At 39.1% G+C, this 19,765-nt stretch overlaps 1 protein-coding gene across 4 annotated transcripts in view; it reads right to left on the bottom strand.

Moving 5' to 3' along the window:
• Nucleotides 1–19,765, bottom strand: part of BMPR1B (bone morphogenetic protein receptor type 1B) — a 185,649-nt gene that overhangs the window by 86,839 nt on the left and 79,045 nt on the right. Inside the window, exon 3 of one of the 4 annotated variants that reach the window (XM_031066363.1) lies at nt 13,518–13,669. The exons of 2 other annotated variants lie outside the window; for them this stretch is intronic. The gene's annotated coding sequence lies outside the window, so the exon portion shown is untranslated. Of the gene's footprint in view, nt 1–13,517; nt 13,721–19,765 lie in introns of those variants that run through there. One more of the 4 variants, XM_005418139.2, reaches the window with a different exon arrangement.

Raw genomic sequence — 19,765 nt, 5'->3', positions numbered from 1 at the left:
TCTTCTTGAGCTTGACCTGGTAGGAAACTTTTTCAAGATGCATTTTGCTACTTTTCAAGTCACACAGAAAGTGATCACATCCATTTCTCTCTTCTGAAATGTTATCACTCCCTACAAAACTCGTTACAAAACTAGAGTGAACTGCCTGAGACCTCCTCTATCTATTCACAGACAAGTCAGCTGGGCTTAGTTTAAACAGCCTTCAACAGCAGCTAAAAGCAAGATATCTGAGCTTACACCAAAGCAGATGAGGAGCACTCAGCAGTCTTCCCACCTCTCTTCAGGCAGTAATCATCAGCAGATAAGGAGTAATGGATTAAGACCAGCACATCTGTTCCAGCAGCAAGCATCTGTCTGTATTCTACTTTATCAATCTATGGAGCTGCAGTTCCTCACTGCAGGGGACCTCAGTGTTGTCATCTATGATGTCTATCAGGCAAAGTAACAATTTTCAGCAAATACAAGCTAGGATGCCAATAATAAAAAATTTATAACTAATTTTCTTTCTTATATTTAACATTAGATGGGCAGCCTGCTAAAGTTAACAGATCCTTCTGATCTTGACTCAGTTTATGTATTGATTGGTGATCATACACCAGATCTCCACAAGCATTTGCTATGGTCTGACCAGCTTTACTGACATCTACTCACACATAAGTAAAAAATGTAAGTAAAAACATTTTTTTTACTTACAGCATGTAAGTAAAAAATTTTCTTATTTCTTGTGTAATCTTGTCATGGGGAATGTCTGCCATGTTTGTCAGATTGATCATGATGAAAGACAGCTTTTTTCAATGCCAGCTTTTCTTTTTTATTCCTGTGTTGATCAGTTAGGAGGTGCTTCTGCACAGATCCAGAAAGCTGCTTCAGCCACCAACCAACCTGAACCAGAGATGCTAATGGATTTTTTTGGCCACAACAGGCCTCACCTTCATGCAGAAGCACCCAAAAGTAATGTTATTTTTGCAACTGACTCCTCTCTGCCATGATGGGGAGAAATTCTGTCTTCAGCAAGAGGATGGATGTACACCTCTCTGAGAGCCCACCAGAAGAGAATGTGCAGGGAAGGGACCACAGTTCACCAGCACATCTGGTCTACCCACCAGCACACAGACTTTTAGGAGAGAGAAAATTGGGGTCTAGATAATGAACTGAGTGACTCAGCCCCTGCTGATCACTAATTTTAAGTGAAGAATGAGTTTGTCATTCCGGGAAAAACAAATCAATACCGTGGCTGTGCTGTCTGCATTTTCTGTCTCCAGTGATTGCCTCTTCAGTGCTTCAAGTTTCTAGGGGTGGTTTTGGTAGTCCTTTTAACATATCACCTTACAGCTGATCATGGTCTCTTTAAAACCTCTGCAAGGGGTTTTCCCCAGTTAGATGGAGCAGTTACCATGAGCCTCTTCAGTGGCTGCAGTAACATGACATGAACAGCTTAGTCCCATCTTTTCATTCTTGTTTTCCAGAGCTACCCAGCCATACTCACCTTTGTAAAGGAGAATCTGAGTGAGGTATTTATCATTGGTGTAGGGTTGAAAAGCCCTCTAAAACCCTGCTAGGACACAGGCTATTGTAGAGAAGGTGGTGCTACCTGCTTCCTTCACACCTCTGTGTTTGGAGAAGTTTATAACATGAGGCTGAAAACTGACAAAATGACACGTAGCATTTGAATATCTCAACTTCTTCTCCAGTAACTAAAAAGCTGTGAAACCAATGATAGCATTTTGCTTCAGGGCTGATATGTGACAATTATTAAAATAATAGACTAAGATGGTGCTTTATGCATGGATGCAATAAATCTATTTGCACAGAATGCAAATATTGTCTCAAAGCTAGGGGCAAGCAGAGAGCTATCTCAAAAGAACAAAAAGAGATGGCTAGGAAAGTGGATTCCCACAGTGAAAGATGAGCCATCCACTGGCCAAATGTGGTCACTCTCAGTGGCCAGAGTGTTTGTGACCTCAAATCCTAACCAAATATCGCACAGAGGATAAACCTACAATAACACTAATATATACAGTAAGCTCACTAATGCATACAATAGGCTCCCATAAGTAACTAATCCTGCTTTTAAATAATTAACTAAATGAATGAATAAATAAATATTCAACTTGTTAAAGTCAGGCACAATGAATAAGTGCTGTTTCTCAGAACTGTTACCAAATAAAGATGTTATTTCTATGTTTCCTTAGAGGCAATTGTTTACCTTTTAAAAAGCAGTATTTAAAAATAGGAGTCCAAGTATTAAAGCATAGTCACCATAATGTTTAAAAATTTTACTGCAACAAAGGATATTTAATTTCTAGGTTACATTTTGGTGCTGACAGCCTGCCTCTAGCAGGAAAAAAAAAGTATACTAAACAACTCCTAGGACAAAAATGATATACTCTGAGAATCTGGATTCAAAACCTTGGCAGTTTCAGATACCCATTACTCCATGAGCCAAACAACTCCAAAATGTGTAGTTCTTGTTCAAAAGCTCCTGTGTTGCATAATTGAGCATCTTGATTCATTAACTTGGTAGTCTTGATTGTAATTCTTGATAAATGGACACATAAAGGCCTTGACAACTCTAAGGAGGTTTTTTTTTGGTATTTTTTCTCCAAAAACATTACTGAAGCAGGTAATGACAAATTTAAGGAAGCCGCCTAATAATACCTTAAACAGTTTAAATCTCCACTAAGACTTTAGGACAGTCAGACCTTAAACAAGGTCTTAAACCTTAAAAGAGATGACAAATAAATAAAAGTCAGTAGCTAGCAGTATTAGAGATTCAACTCATTATCCTCACAGATGTTCAAAAAGTCATGAGCTTTCACATCTAAGTCCTATCAAGAATCAGCTCCAAGCAAAAATCAACATGAAATACTGGTCTTGACTGAAAATATAAGTCACAGAGGTTGGCACTGGACATCACGTATAAAGGAATGTTAACATTCAAATGGTCAAAGAAATCTTGCAAGAAAGAGTGGAGTTTCTACAGTAGAAGTCTCTGCAACAGTTGCCCAAATGGATTCATTCTGGTAACACTTAAGAACATTATTTCTTATCAACAGTACAGTATCTACAGTCTCACTGTATTTGCCAGATCCAAATAATTTTTTGGCTGTGGATTTGAAAAAGAATCATCTAAATTAATAATGTACAATGTGATTTGCCACATTTACTGGCTACCTAATGTCCATCTGTTGGGCCAGTACCTGTGACAAATAACTTTGTCAGTAAATGGAGAAGTTATCAGTTTTTATTGTTCTAAAGTGATTTGTAGAATTTTTAATGCAGCTTCTTCATTCCCTATACAACTGTATGATTTTTTCCTACTGCTCAGTCTTTTTTACCCTACCACTTACTTGTTCAGCTACTGATCTCCTATATGATATCCAGCTGATACATTTTTCCCTCTGAACTGCTAAATTTATGAGGCAGGAAAAAACAGAATTTCTTTCATAGCCACGTTCTAGATGGGGGGAGGACAAATTGCTTCCTAAAAAAGTCTTGGATGATTCACAGCATCCCTTTGTACATTATGAGCCTCAATTTAAAAATTGTTATTCACCATCTACATATGAGACACAAGTAGTTTAATTAAATGGGACCATTTGACAGCATTAGCTGCTTGCTTTCACATCAGCAAAGCTGGACTCTCTGCAGCAAACACCTACAAAACAAAGAAATGGACTTAGCATTTCAAGGCATCTGAGCAAGAACAGAATCATGTTTCAGATGTGGAATTCCACCTTCTCAGAAGGCATTTCATCCTCTCTGGCATGAGTGATTTTTATTCAGTTTTATTCTAGCATGCATGCAATCCTTTCAAGGATTCCAAAACAGTCTTTACAATTGAATTGCTATTCTGCTATTGCTGATGCTCAGCAGAGGGAGAAGGAGACACTCAGGTCTTGCCATACTAAAACTTGGACAGAAATTCCTATATAAGATGATTCACATTCAGAGATGGATTTTCACAGATTAAATGCTGCATTTTAGGAGTTTCTACTACTAGATTATAGAGTAACATAATATGGAGCAAATATGTCCATACTTTCCTGTGGCAATCTAGCAGTAACTAGGTCTGGAACCTTTGTGTATATTACAGACATCTCTAAAACCCAGTACCACAGCTTGCATTGTGAGTCTTTTAATTAACACCCCATATCCATAATAGTCACAATCAGGAGACATTTGTACAGAAACCATGGAATCACCTGAGAATCCTTCACCTAAAGCCAGGCAGACAGAAATCCAATTAACTCCCCAAATAAGAAAGCTCTTCACATGTCTCAGAAGTTGTTCTAACTCTCCCATTGTTTTCATTTGGACTCACAAACAAACAGAGCTCAGCAAAACCTTGCAGCTATCACTATTCCAGGAAATGTGCTAATAAGCCAGAAGAGTGGGGAGCCTAGACACAACTTTGAACTCACCCCTTTACACAACAGCATCTTAATTACCAAGAAAAGGAAAGGTACTGGAATCATACTTGCAATAGACACCATCTGTAAGGGCTAGGTGCTGCTGAGCTGATCCCTAGTTGTTATGTTCAATGACAAGTTAGAGGAAAGATTCCTTTGGACCTCCTGAGCTTTTTGGGATTTCAGCTTTTTTTTTTTTCTGCTGCTGTACATGGAAATATTTTTCTGCTTTAAACATCTTCAGTCTTGTACCTTAAAGATACAATTTATAAGAGAAAATTCTAAGAATGTCCGTGATGCAGGCAAACCCTTGGATGCATTTCCAGTTTCTGAAAAGTCTGGGGATTGCTTTTCACTGTGTTGCAGAAGTCCTTCCTAGTATGATGCTCATCCAATGCCAGGAAAGAGAACTGCAATTTCCTCTCCCTTGCCACATAGGCATTGCAGAGCACCCATATGGCAAAGGGGCAAATAGCAGCAAGACAGCTTATGACTGTGTTCATTTTGTTTTCAGTCTGTTTTAATAATAAATGCCATAGCTTTAGATAATCTCTTAAAAACACAGATGATTTGAACAGAAGAATTTCTTGATTTCTTTTTTTTCCCCCCTGCCAGTCTGAGTTTTCAAACTTCTCCCTAATTCGATGAGAATTAGAAACTTTATTTTGCTTTGCTGCATTAAAACACTTTCCTGTGACCATTTGAGGGTGGACAGTAGGAATATTTGACAAAGAGCAAGGACTGTGAGGCTGATGATGAGCTTACAAATGCTGGCAGCTCTGGGCATCCGTTCAGAGCACTGCAGGGGAATGCTGACAAGTTTGCCATCTCGTCCTTCAATTTTCCCATTGAAAATGCTAGTTCACTGAGATCTATTTAAAAAAATCTTTCAAATGGAGCTTTCTAACACATTCTTCACTGTAATACCAGGTCCTCATCTTCTGCATGTGAGCTGACTTCTTGGGTGTGAGGATCCCAAACAGATGACTTGAGTGTTGTATGACATTAACTTTTCACACTGAACCACCAGCAGGAACAAAGGAAAGACCTCAGGGACACTTGGAAAGGGTAGGAAAGGATGAAACACATCCTACATTGCTCACAGTTTCCAAGTTCTCTGGATGTACAACAGGGATACTCACACCTATCTGTGGCACTAGCAAACACACCACAGGAAAATGAGCTGTATATGTGGCTTCAGCACACAATGCACGTAACCACATCAATATAGCAGGGAAAAAATATCTGCAACAGGAGAGTCCGGGGGATCTGTGGAAATGCTGATGCCACTGAAGAAGTGATCTTTTGTGCCACCCTTTTCAAATAAATATAAAGGAGCCACGAGTGCCACTAGCAGTTCCTGAGCGACCTCATCTGAACACAGAAGGAATAATAATATAATTGAACTACTATAAAACATATTTTTTTCCCTTTTAGATTCTAGGGAATTGTGTGCATTGATATAACTACAAAAGTTTGACAGACTCCTTTGGCAGCGTATCAGTAGTTAAATTTTGGCCAAAATTGGGATTCTGATTTCTGCTAGGCTCTAGCTTGCCTAGAGAGAGAAAAAAAGACAAAAAATTAAAAGGGAAGTATATAATTTTCCCCTTGAACAGCAGCCAGCAGAAGTGAGCTGTCAGGCCACTGGACAAGATGAGCACTTGATGCGAAATGTCCTCCAGGGCACAAGAAGCCTTCATCATCTCTCCTTCACCTTTGTATCCCTTTAAAATGTTTGTAAAACAAATCCTGTGTTTTGTTCCGGCTCCTGTGACTTTCTGTCCTGTGCTCTGGAATGTGAAGAGAAGCTAGACAAAACACCAGGGAGGCACTTAGAGAAGGACGGGACCTTCAAAGCCATGCAGCCTCCCCAAGGACGAGGCTTGCAATCCACTTCTGTATTTGCAATTGGCATGAAAAATTCCAAATAATCATAATAAAACATACATTGAAACTGTCTATATTGTAGCAGAAATTGAAACTTCCAGCTCTTCATTCTGAAAGCTGTCCTTAGTCAGAGAGTGTTATAGAGCTGACCCTTGCTCATATTGCCTGAACTGACTTAAGATAAACAATGCTTTTGGCCCTGGATTTTGTTTGCTTGCTTGAAATTTTTGTCAGGGCCATGGAGATAAACAATTAATGAATTGATAAAGCATTACAGTAATGTGTTTCAATGGTTAAATATTTTGGCTTTAACTAAAATTATTTTAAGCCTCCATGCACCTTCTGAATTCTTTTTAGCTTAAAGTTGGAAAAAGTTTTGAAATGTCTTTACAGATATGTTCTTTGTTTTAAAGGGGACCAAAAAAAAAAAAAAGACATTTCAAGATAAATGGCTTCTGTCTCGGGGAGTGTTAATGAGGTAAGACATTTCCAAAGAGCGTCAGAGTGACAACAGCACACGGACTGTGGTGGTTCCACAAGTGCAGAACTGCCCCCAGCAGTGAACGCCCGCTGAAGTGAAGCAAAGCACAGCCAGGAGGGAGGGAGGCAGAGAGGGGGAGAAAGAGGGAGGGAGAGAGAGAGAAAGGAAGAGAAGGGAAAAAAAAACCCCAAACTGTTGCAAGTTCATGCACCCCTATTACAAATTCATTTTAATTAAACAAAGAGATTATGCAGACATTGCTGACAGGGATTATCAAAATAGAATGGCGCCACCTGCCCCTTGCAGCCCAATTAATTAGCAGAGAATCTGAGGTGCCAATTATCACAAAGGAATAAGAAAGGATCAGTAAACACAGCTCATGATGAACTTGAAAATTAACTCTTTCAGCTCACAGCTGATGTCCCACAGACTCATACAGCCCTGTTGCTGCTACAGCCCTCCAAAAGCCCCACACTGAAAAAACACAACAGGCTTCTCCAGATCCCTCTTTCCCATGGTTTTGTGAAGTATGACCACTCCTGCTCTTCATGAAGTTCCCAGGGCACTTTTAAAATTTATGTCACTAAATTTACATAGCAGAAAAAGCCATTTAAGATTTAAAAGGTTCCTCAAAACAAAAGACAGACTTCTTACTGTGTTTTGAGGTATGCCAGGAAAATGTAGATCACTTCTCGTGCCATACCAGAGAGGTTTTAAGAAAATGGGTCCAGAACAATGAGAAATCCAGTTTCTGATAGATAACAGACAAAAGTTTTAATTTTCTAGGAAGTGGGTATTGCTCATAGGAGCTTGACTCCTTCTCTCCCTACCCACATAAGAATCCTCTCTTTCAAGCTCTTGGGTAGGATACCTCCAGGAGTAAAAGAATGCAAGTAGAAAGGCTCAGCAGCAGGAGCTAATTGTAATCTATTTTCCTGGGGAGTCCAGAGTCTACCAGAGTATCCCAGAAATGAAACTTTTGGCTTTGGATCTATGCAATGTGAGCCATTACCAAAGGCAGTGCTGTGTCCAGTCTGCCTCAGCCCTTGCACAGCTGGCTGGTGGTGGCCCTGGAGATGGAAAAGCTACTGCCATTTGTCCTTCCCTGGTATGAATCCCACATCACTTTTAGCAGAACTTCCTCCTCCTTCTAGAAGGTTCAAAACTGTAGCTGCCCTCAGCCTATGGACTTGAAGCTGTGTCATAAAGAGGAATCAGTAAGTACCCCATGTGTGGGGGCCTCAGGATTTTTTCCAGTTCTTGGAGCAAACACACTGAGGAATGACACCTTCAGCTTCCCCTCCTCAGAAGAGTGATTTGCTGCCTTTCAGGGCAGGCAGTGCTAACACATCTTATGCAAACTTGTAATCACAGCTTAACCTTACTTCATGGTTTCCTGGAGGCCATAAAAACAAATGAACAATGAGATGCAAAGCTATGGAAGCAAGAAAAGGCAACTGCTCCCTTTTAATTTTTTTTCCTGCAAAATAGAATTTCTTTTAGGGAATGTTTACCTTTCCACTATGCATATGCTCATTTTATAGTTATATTGACAGCTTAAGTATTATATAGAATGATAAACTTAGCCTGTAGAGCTAAGCAACTCAATACAAAGAGGGTGGATGAATCCTCAGTTATCCCAGTGTAAATTCTGTGTTTTTCTGTTGTCTTTGCTGGATTTGAGTGTCACATCTGCAATTAAAACCCACTCATGTTGTGCTATTTCTTCTCTATTGCATTTGAAATAGAAAAAAAAAGGTGGTTTACATGACAAACCATGTCACTAAATATCAGTTAGGCAAAAACCATATTAACTCAAATGGGGAAAAAATGAATCTCAGAAGTTTGGGTTTTACTGTCAACATTGTTCAATACTCCTGCAAATAAATATGAGAAGGGGGTGCTACAAGAGTAGAGTGAAGCACCTGTAGTGCAACTGGATTTAAATTAATCACACTACTGATGTTGCATGATATATAATTGCACTCCTATATTTATCTTGAGGACGGCAAAACAAAGTCCAAATACTTCCACAATGTAAACTGTGAAATACAACAAGTTTAATAAGCAAATTTGCTTGCAATGCCAAGCTCCTCTTCTTTTCTAAAGTGCCTGCTGGATCGTTACTCAATGGCTTTATTGTTTTGGGATCAGAAAGCGAGGACTTCAGCTCTACAATGCACAGTTTGTCACCCTTTGGATAAAGGAGCTGTGAACCAGAGCAGCGGGACATACTTGCATTCAACGCAGCATGCTCTGAAGAGTGGAGCACATGCTGGCAGGACTTGAAAGCCCTGAAACGCCAGCCAGTTCCTCCAGTTAAATTGGTGAGACCTCCACATACCTGTGGGGTGTGAAAAGGCCCTGGTGCTCATCATTCTGCATTAGGATTGAGTTCATCTTATCAAATGGGCCTTTGAGCATATTGTGGAGTAATTTACCAACCGAAAAAATCATAACGATTTTCCACTTCATTTACCTCAACAGTAGCTACGTAATGTCAATAGTTTTAAACATTTAATTAGACACACCACGTGTTTTATGCTCTACTAATTACACAAAATTGTGCTCAATAATTTTCTTCCCATTGAAACAAACCTTAGGCAGCTGTTAAAACACTAATTAGGTGAATGCCTCCACGCTGTGCGTTTGGCTTGGTTCCAAGCACATTCCTCCCAGTGGTGAGCGGGGTTTTTCCAGTGTCCGTGATGCAACCCTGAACACATGTCAATCTCCGCTGCACCACAGAACTGAGAGCGAACTCCAAACATTTATTTTGGCCCTCATCTTAGAAAACTAACATTATATATATAAAATGCGACAGTTCAGAAAGCTGTTCAGTTATACTGGGCTCTTAGTTTTCTGTGCTTCCATTTTTATCTCCTAAGAGCAGCTAAATGTGACACAGAGCTGGTCATTTGCAATCTCCTATGAAATCAGCACTTTTTATTACATTGGAGCTGCCTTACAGACGTTATCTCACAATACAGTCAAATAAAAATGGATTGCTGAGCCCAGTACAAATGAAGCCTTTAGTACTTAGATACTTTAGGGTTATTTTGCTCCTAAAATGTTTTAAAAAGTTCTGTGAGCCACAGTCATCCATGCTTACAGTGGCAAGGGCTGGTAAAATATTTTTTGTTTTTCAATTTTACACGAGAAGATAATTCAGAGAGGTTTTATTTATTTTAAATATCCTTGAGAAAGGGCATTCAAGTCTTACCATTGACAAGTTTGGTGATCCTAATGGCATCCAGAATTGAGTCAGTACCTCTGAATGTCTCAAATGGCTTCACTCAGAGCTTTAACCCTGGCTGTAACTCCGGTAAAATCAGGTTCTCTTAATTAGTGACTAAGCCTGTACAGCTGCAGGCCTAATCCTGGCATTCCTACAAGGACAGAGGCCTGGCAGAGGGGACCAGATTGCCAATAACAGGAACTGTCTGACAGTTCCTACCTCAGCAGTCCCCTAAACCTGCCCATGCCTCTATGAACTGGGATTTTGCTCTTGACCACATCCTGATGATTCCAGACTCAGGATTTGTTCCTGAAGAATTCCTATAAGAAATTGCCCATAATGACCATCCTCAAAAACACACAGGTATACTTTTCTTTACATATTTTTTAAAATCAGACTGTAGTGAGTGTACATAAATCAAAAATTTAAAAAAATAGGGTTTTTTTTGCCTTTGACAAATTTTTAAGTGTTATCACCTGAGTATGCTTGCTGCTTCTACAGCCACGAAAGTATGCTTGTTCTATTACAAATTAATAGATTGTTTATGTTCTTAGTTAATCTCTGTTCTTTACAAATTATGTTAATGATACTTCTTTTCCAATCATTTCCAGTGACTGGTGATCTAGCTGACAATGGGTCTTCTAAAATACATTGCACCTGTGGACTTCCTTCTTTTATGGAAAATTAGGAGGGTCATGTCCTGGCTTCTTTTTCTAGTGCCATTAGGAGCTGCATCAGGTGTTTTTTATTTTTTAACTTGCATGTTTTGAAGTCAGGAACATCACTAAAAAAAGACACAATTCTAATCCACATACCACATCACTGAAAACTGTAAGAACAGATCTGCTTAAAAGACAAACCCAAACATAAAAGATGTTAAATTTCTATAGTTCACATTAACCTCATGTACTTGTACAAATGGAAGACATATTTCCTTAAAAAAATAAGAAAAAAGAGTAAGAATTTGACATATTTAGTGTCTGTATATAGAATCAGACTTTTTTTTTCTGTCTTGTTATATTTTGTTGAAAAAATCCTGCCAGTGCAACTAGACTACACACAATCAAGAGGCAATTCCTGATTAGAAAGAGCATTTTTCTGTTTTCTGGAAGTTCCCAGTTTAGACTGTTTCTTAACCATTTTCAGGTAGCAATATACCTGAATGAAGTAGGTCAAGGGAGGTATAGCTGAGGCGACGTTAATATGAGCTAAATAATATGAACTAAATATTATGAGCTAAACAATCCCTTCACATAACAAAGAGAGTGTAAATCTTCATCAATTAATTATAATAAGATATAGGAAAAAATGGAAGCTATATTAAATTTATCTGTGGATATAATTTAAAATTCTCTTCCCACACAAGACCCATAACACTTTTCCTAGTAACTAAGGTGTCATTGAGTCCCACCATTAAATTCTTGAGTCCTAATGCAGAGTTCCCTTCCTGAACTATTCCTTTTACAAATCAAAATAGCAATCTAGTGTTTGTTTTCCCACCTTGCAGAATAAAACATCCCCTAATTCCAACAGGCTGATCTAGGAAAATGTCATCTAAACAAGCTGATTGGTGTCCAAGCATCATTACTGCAGAAAAAACAAACAAACAAACCATAGACCTTTTTTGTGCTGTTAGAGATGAAAATGTAAGTCCTTTTCAAAAATAAGTTGGGGAGGGGTCTCATACCTGTGAAAGGGAGTAATTAATCTAAGATGCATTTCTGATAAATATTTAAATGGGATGAGCATGGGCACTTGCCATGTATTTGGAAATTTAATTTAGTACATGATAGCCGCTGTGTTTTCTTCTGCTTTTGTGTGGACTTGTTTAATGTACAAGGATATTCTGTAAGAACGAGGATATTCTTATTTTTACATGCATAAAAAATTGTGAAGATTCACTCACTTAAGTCTTCTTCCAGAAAATTATAGTGGAAATTGCACTAGTGTGGAAGAATTACACTACACACATATTGTTCTCTTCTGTAGCCAGTCATTAAGTTTGGAAAAGGCTTCTAAGATCATTGAGTCCAGCCATTAATCCAGCACTGCCAAGGCCACCACTGAACTATGTCCCTAAACAACATATCTACACATTGTTGAACACTTCAGGGATGTATATTCCACCACTTCCCCAGGCAGCCTCTTCCAGTGCTTGACCACCCTTTCACTGAAGACATTTTTCTTCATGTCTATCCAATCTACACCTTTCCTGGCACAGCTGGAAGCCGTGTCCTCTTGTCCTATCACTTGTTACCTGGGAGAAGAGCCTGACCCCCACCTGGCTACAGCCTCCTTTCAGGTAGCTGTAGACAGCAATGAGGTCTCCACTGAGCCTCCTCTTCTCCAAGCCAAACACCCCCAGCTCCCTCATCTGCTCCACATCAGACTTGTGCCCCAGACCCTTCCCCAGCTCTGCTGCCCTTCTCTGGACTCACTCCAGCACCTCAATGTCCTTCTTGTCATGAGGGGCCCAAAACCAGACACAGGATTTGAGGTGCAGCCTCAGCAGTGGCAGGTCCTTTCTCAAGCTGATGGACTGTTCATTCATAGCAAAGCACCAGTGCATTTTTGCAAAATTCTCATCTCACACCATTTGAAGATAGGATTTGGATCAGATGACTTCCCAAGGTCCCTTCCAACCTGAACATTCTACGATGCCTGCAGAACACTGGCAATCTCATCAGGTAGCCATAACCTCAGTACCTTTCACACACAGCTCATTTCCTATTTATTCCTTTTTCCTGCAGGAGTCAGTTGCACTCACCTGCCTCAGCCTGAGTACCTGAATTATTTCCTTTTTACGCATAACGTGCAGCAGAGTACAGGGTGCTACAGGGTAATTTTCCCTTTCCAGCTTCCATATTTATTTCACGGAAACTTCCTTTATCAACCACATTCGTGTTCTTAGAAATGTGTTCGTTTCAATAAAAATGACTTACTGTTTTATGGAAGTTGAAGGCCAATGACCCAAATCCTATAAATCATTAAAAATACTTTCTGCCATAGAATCCTAAGTTGCTTTTTTCTCAGTAGCAGAGAAAGTATTTTACTATAAAAAGTTACATTTTTGCCCACACTAAAAATTCTGCATTAAAAATACACTAAATGAGGGACAGATGTTTAAAACAGCAGACCTACAATGAAGTATTAAATATTGCTGGCACAGTGCGCCCTTTGGTACAGTTTAGTCTCTTTTTGCAATAGGCATGTTTTCACAGCTGTAAAAGCACCAAAAATTACTGTCTTTGCTCCAATATTAATATAGAAATCTATTAAAAATACACCAGACTGCTGAACAGATTAAACTATTGTTCATACATTCTACCATTAAAATAATTTGCTTTAAAAATTAATATTAATGTCAAATGTTTTGAAATTGGTTAAGAAGAATAGTGTCACTTTGAAGAATATATGGATTATCTATACAAAATCAAACAATTCTACCTTTTTCAAAATAAAAATGCAAGCCTCCAAGAAATCAAAGAAATCAAACCTGCTACTTGATGTTTTGCTCAATGACAAGCTGTCTGACCCACAGGAGCACAGAGGAGGTGAATGATCTTGCGCGAAATCACTCCAAACCCACGCTGAGGATGCAGTGTAGGATTAAAGCCCTTTTCCACAGGCACTGGTGGTGCCTTAGAGCTATGGGAGAAAGTGAGACAGGTCATGGAAGAGCAGATTCTGTGGTCTAGGGGGTTTTTGCGTTAAAACATGATAAACATAAACAAGATGGGCAAAGAGATAACATATAGAAAGAATGATAATAATAAAATCTTTAGACCTAGTAACTGTGAGGATGAACGTGGTAAACCCATAAACCACAGTAGGACATGTTCACCACTATACATAGGTTCTGCTACATTAAAGATTTAATTTCTATATCCCAGGCTGGTGGCTCAGAGCTCTGAAATCAAACATCACAAGTTCACACTCTTTGCTGAATTTTGTTTCAGTCTATGCTTCATTTACTTGAGCACTAAGCAATCTGTGGTCATCATAGTCCTGATGAAGTGATGCCTACTTAAGTTTGCAACCTGTCTGGAATAAGAATAGTTGCGAGAAGTCCATAGCTCAATTTGTTTTAGTCAGTGCTACTTCAAATATCAATTAGGAACATTAGTCCTTGTGACATGAAACTCTTTTACTACTCAAAGCAAGGAGATGAAATGTTACAAAAATCTGCATATAATGTTAAATGAAAGGTGGAGGACTTAGTTTGGATCCTTGAGGGAATTCAGGAAAAAATAATTCTATTGAATGTGCACACATCTGATAATCTTTGTCCAAACTCCTAACAAAGAAGTGGGGGGGTGCTGAGGAGACACAAAGCTTGATTAAAAGCTCAAAATCCCAGAAACACTGTTTTAAAAGCTAGGAAAAAAACCTAGAAGAAAGGGCAGAACAAGGCAGGATGAGGGTGCAGCATGTTGGCCAACCAGCAGGATGCTAGCACAGGCAGTAATAGAAACAAAACCGCACAAGGCTTTGGGAGCACAGCTCCTGCTCAATAAACAAATTCCTTGGTCTGGAGACGTTTTCTTGGAAGGAATTTTTAGGGCACAAACATTTCTGCTCTCTTTTGGAAGCCCTGGAAAACCAAACCAAAACTCCCCCCCACTTCACACACACACAAAACCTGAAGATGTCGACAGGCCAAGTGAAACTGGATTGTCATGCTCTAGAAAGCCCATTGTTATCTGTCTTGAGTAGGTCTTTGCTGAGGAGATTCTACCCATCTGTGAAGCTCAAAGCCCATCTCATAACTAGTTCCTACCCTGAAGGATTGCCCACATCTCTGTTGCTGTGATGGGCATGTTCCCCCCCCAGAGCCCCACCAGATTTCCCCCAAGCATGGGGTTGCAGCCGTGCACACCTGGGGATGCAGAGGTGTGAAATGGCAGCACTGCCACAGTGGCCAGCACAGACCAGCACACACTGAAACAAAGAGAGCCCTCGCCCCTCTGGTTAGACAAAAAAACCCCAGGGGCTATAAAATGTAAGGAGGGAAGGGAGAGGGGGGAGTAAAAACAATCTCTGAGCAGCAAAACAAGATAAATTCATTGAATAAATTATTTACTGGAATTATTCACTTAGCTTCAATTACAATCTATCCATTCTATCCACCATCTACATCAAATTATAATAAATTATTCTATTATAACTTGGCTTCATGCCTGCTGATTTGCAATAGCTTATTTTTTCAGAAAATAATGGTCTGATGCTGTTCAGCCTTCCACAGGATTTAGATGTGCACACCTAGACATACCCAAAAGACAATTTCTTTTTGAGAATCTCACTCCTTCTGTAAATTAAAGAGAGGGGAGCGAGCATATTATATTTAAATTGCCAGCAGGTATTTTAACAACATAAAAAAGACCCAAGATACCAAAACAATATTAAAACAAACATATCCTGTTGCTTTCCTGAAGAGTTTGGCATATGTCCTGTACTGGATACTCAAATGCAGTTCTGAGAATATATAAGCACTATCCATCCTTCTGCCATCAGGTCTCTTTACAGAGCAGATGTTTTAGGATTCTTCTGAATCTAAAATATCTTGTTCTGCTTTATCAGACCACCTCTGAAATTCATAAAGAGTTGTACTTGAAAATTAATTACAACATAATGCAGAAAAAGGGGAAAAAACCCATGAAGGTTGCTTTTTTATGTAATATATAAAAATAAGGTTAGTTTCCACAGCCGCAGAGAATAATTCTTTTTTAGGAATCCAAACCTGCACTGAGGTAAAATGAGCACAGGTCAAACTCAATAGTTACACTGAAAGAACAGCAGGCAAAATGCGCAGTTAAGTCAAGGGTTTGCAAACATGAGAATACTGCTCACCTTCCTTTTCTCATTCCCATACTCCTACTGTCTCTGTGCCTGTAAGCTGATCAGCCAGACACTGACATTTTAATTCTATATACACTGTAATTTTTACAACATCCTTGATTTCAGCACAGCATGTATCATATTGTGGATGAAAGCAGAAAAAAATAAGAAAAAAGGAGAGCAAAAAGCCTGAATTTTGCATATTTTTCCAGTAGCTGATGAAACAACACTACAAGCAAGACATAAGACATAACCAAGGCCTTATGGATCTCTCTTACCAGGGGCAGCTACTGGAGCAGCAGGATGAGGCCAAACAGATTGCACCCATGTGAGCAATCTGAAGGCAAAGTTAAACCAGGTGGGTGAATGGGTGGGCATGCTCTGAATGGGATAGAGTGGTTCTGTCTACCACAAATACAGGAACCTGAAAACACCTTTGGTGTAGCCACAAATTCATATCCACAAATACAAGAACCTGAAAGCAGCTTGGATGTAGCCACCTCAGGTTCCACCTTTTCAAATATGCATCTCAGAAAAAAATGCCAGACATCACACCAGTAAGATGAAAGCAACGCTTACAGTCTCTGTCACTCTTACAGGAAAAGTGTGGGGTTTTATTTTCCTGGTATCAATTTGTTCTACTATGCTAGAAGTGCTTTTGTAATCCTAAAAACACACTAGCACTACTTCCGTGTAGTTTCATTGCTGTGTCTACTACCATTAAAGGGTAAGCATATACTTCAAGACAATAATTCACTTAGCCAGTTGCCAGAGCCAGCATTATGTGAATAAGCTTGATAGATCTCTGTTCCTAACCTATCAGAAAAACAATTTATGGAATCTAATAAATTAAAAATGAATTGTCTCCAGCAACCATATATTTCACAATAAATGTACGCTCTTTGATCTCAACTGACTGTGCTATGTTCTAATTAATTTTTATACAGAAGTTTGCTATTGCCCCTTAAATGGATTTTATACACAAGACTAATCAGCTAGCATTTTCAGCTGTGCCTTTGTCTTTTCACCTTCCAACCAAGTTAAAAATTCACAGAATTCTAGAATTTATGGCATAGCTTTCTACATATAAGCCTTTTCAGTTTAAGGAAGGACAGACCTATATTTTTTCTCTGCTTTCTTGACCCCAACAGGCACATAATAGAAAGAAATATGTGGCAACAGCTTAAGGACCTGCCTTTAGACAGCGTGACTGGAAATGAACCCCTTTCTAGCTCTCAGCTGCTTTCTTACCCAAAAAAAAAGTACTGGAGTTAGTCACTGTGTATCCCCTCCATGATCTTCTGAGATAGGTACAGAACCTTTTGGTATTGCTGTTTGGAATGGCAGGGCAGCTGGCATGGAGTAGGGGTTTGGCCCTATTTCTGCTGGGGTGCTCAAACTGCCCATTCCTGAGTGGATTTTCCTGTGTCCATGACCAAGAACCTGGAAAAGACATCCACGACAGCAGTACAAAATCCCCAATTTGGACTGGATGGCCTGTGCCCAGATTATTTAATGCATATGATGTGTAGGTTCTGGCATCAGGGAAAGAAAATACCAGTGAGGCTGGGGCAGAAGGCATTAGCCTGGGGGTTAAAGTAAAGGAGAAATAAGGAGCTTGGCCACTGATGCCATTTACCTCCTGCTTTGCCACAGCAGGTAGATTTTGTTCACCTGCAGGACTAGAACGCAATAAAAAATTCTAATTCATTAGAAATGAAAACACACTTACTCCCTTGTCCAAATCCTCCTCTGTCTTTATGAATTCATGTAGAAAGGGCTAAGGCACTTTACATGTTTTTGCATAGCACCATCCTTGCTTACAAGTAAAAAGCTGTGCCTTTAATGGTCTACCTGCCATGAATCTCTGAAGGGCAGCATGATGCAAACACTTAAGCTATGAAAGATCCTCTAGTATCTTTTATATCCATATATAGATATATATAAACATATATGTATGCTTTGAAAATGAAAATAAAAGCTTAAGGAAATGAAAAAAGCATCCCATAAATCCCCAGTGAGAAAGAGAATAGCAAATTCAGCCTCAGCATCAGGTATCTACACAACAAAAAATTCTTGTTTCATACCATGTGGTCTAGAGACTCCAGTAAAGTTGACACAGCCACTTAACAAAAGGCCAGAAAACTGTCTCTCTAGAGTGGCTTAAGTATGTGAGGATCCTGCCTTGGGATACAGCCAGATGACCCTGGGAGATCTCTTTCAGCATTTTTCTATGACTCTGTAAAAATAGCTATGGGGATTTTAAAAACTGGTATTTTAAAAACATTCTTTGCTCTGTGGAGAAACTCTGTCAAGAGGCATTCTTACACTTTGATACTGTCCTCCTATAGACTGATATTACAAGAAGTAAGAATATGCAGAAATTAAATTATACTTTTAGGCCATGGGGTGGTAATTTTATTTTTTTTTTCACATATAGACCATACAAGACCATTTATGTTAAATGTTCAAAAATTAAAATAAATTCCATAATACAGACAGGAAGTCAGTGCAATGGGAACCAAATGGGAGTAATAGAACCCAGGTGGTTGGAATGGGTACAAAAACCCACATAGATGGCCATGTACGGCACAAATTGGAGCCTGGAGATGATTATTCCAAAAGAAAGAATGGCTGTAAACTGTTAATTGTATTAATGCAAACATCTTGGTGACTTACCACTGAGGAACAAGTGATGAGGGAGAAGTGTATAATTTACAGCTTTAATTGTAGCTAATACAAACTGATAGTGTCGATACTGAAACTATACCATATTAAGGAATATATCAGTATAGAGCAGTGTGTGCAGGGAATTTTAACTCTTGATTAGGATGAGACCTGAGCATAACAAAAGTGGCAAGATGGAATTTACTTTCAATTTGAGTCAAGAAACAAACAGCCACACAAAGCTTCCAAAGTCACAGGAACTGTCAGCTTAGGACAATGAAAGATAATCAGCAGAATAGGAGGAAGCCTGTTATGCAGTATGAAAGCTGGTAGAGCATATACATCTAAGTTTAGTAGTATAGTTTGGGCCACTGAAATACCTTCATTTACTTATCCACCTCTCTGCTTATTCCAAGACAAAAGACAAACATCCTATGCAAAAAAAAAAAAAAAAAAAAAAGATCATGTACAAAACTCATCTAACTCACAAACAAAGCTCTCTGAGATGAAAAATAAACACCTTTAAGAGGTTTTTCATTAAGAGAAAGAATATCTGCAATATGGCACAAAATGGTAATAACTAGCCTAGGTAGAAGAGGCCAGAAGCATTTCTGGTATTGGGTATGTAAGGTTAATACCTTGAAAAAATGCAGAGAGACTTTGTCAACCCTGCTGACAGCAGGAGGTTCAGTGATAGGGAATTAAGAGCCTACATCAACAACTCTGTAGATCTGCATTTTATAAAAGTGTCCAGCAAAACCTGTGACTGAAGGACAGTGCACTGCTTTTAGTGCTCTTCCTTTGCTGCAGAAAGACAAAGAAAATGCACACCATTTTACCTGCTGCACTTTATAAAGCATTATGGCTTGCTTGGCCCCTCGGGGATTCTGTGACACCTGAAGTCTTCTTGTTAGCACTTCTTTTAGAAGGAGGGAGTAATTTTTTGGCAAAGGAGGGAAATAGATAGGGAACACATTGCTGCTGTATATCACAGTCCAGCTTTAGAAACACTTTAAATGAATATTGTTGTACCTGTTGAAATCACATACCATGTTGTACCTGATGAAATACCAATTTGTTATCAACACACCAGTGTAGCTACCCTACCAAAGAACAGTGAACCAGAAAGTTCAACTTATAAAGTCCCATATAAAGTGAATTTTTTAACTTATCCAGATCTATCTTGTCAAAAGAAACTGATATTATTTGTTCCTACTTAGATGTCACATCACCCCAAGA

This window comes from Geospiza fortis, unplaced genomic scaffold (assembly GCF_000277835.1).
Source record: "Geospiza fortis unplaced genomic scaffold, GeoFor_1.0 scaffold11, whole genome shotgun sequence".
Taxonomy (NCBI): Eukaryota; Metazoa; Chordata; class Aves; order Passeriformes; family Thraupidae; genus Geospiza; species Geospiza fortis.
This window is presented reverse-complemented; position numbering and strand designations above follow the sequence as displayed.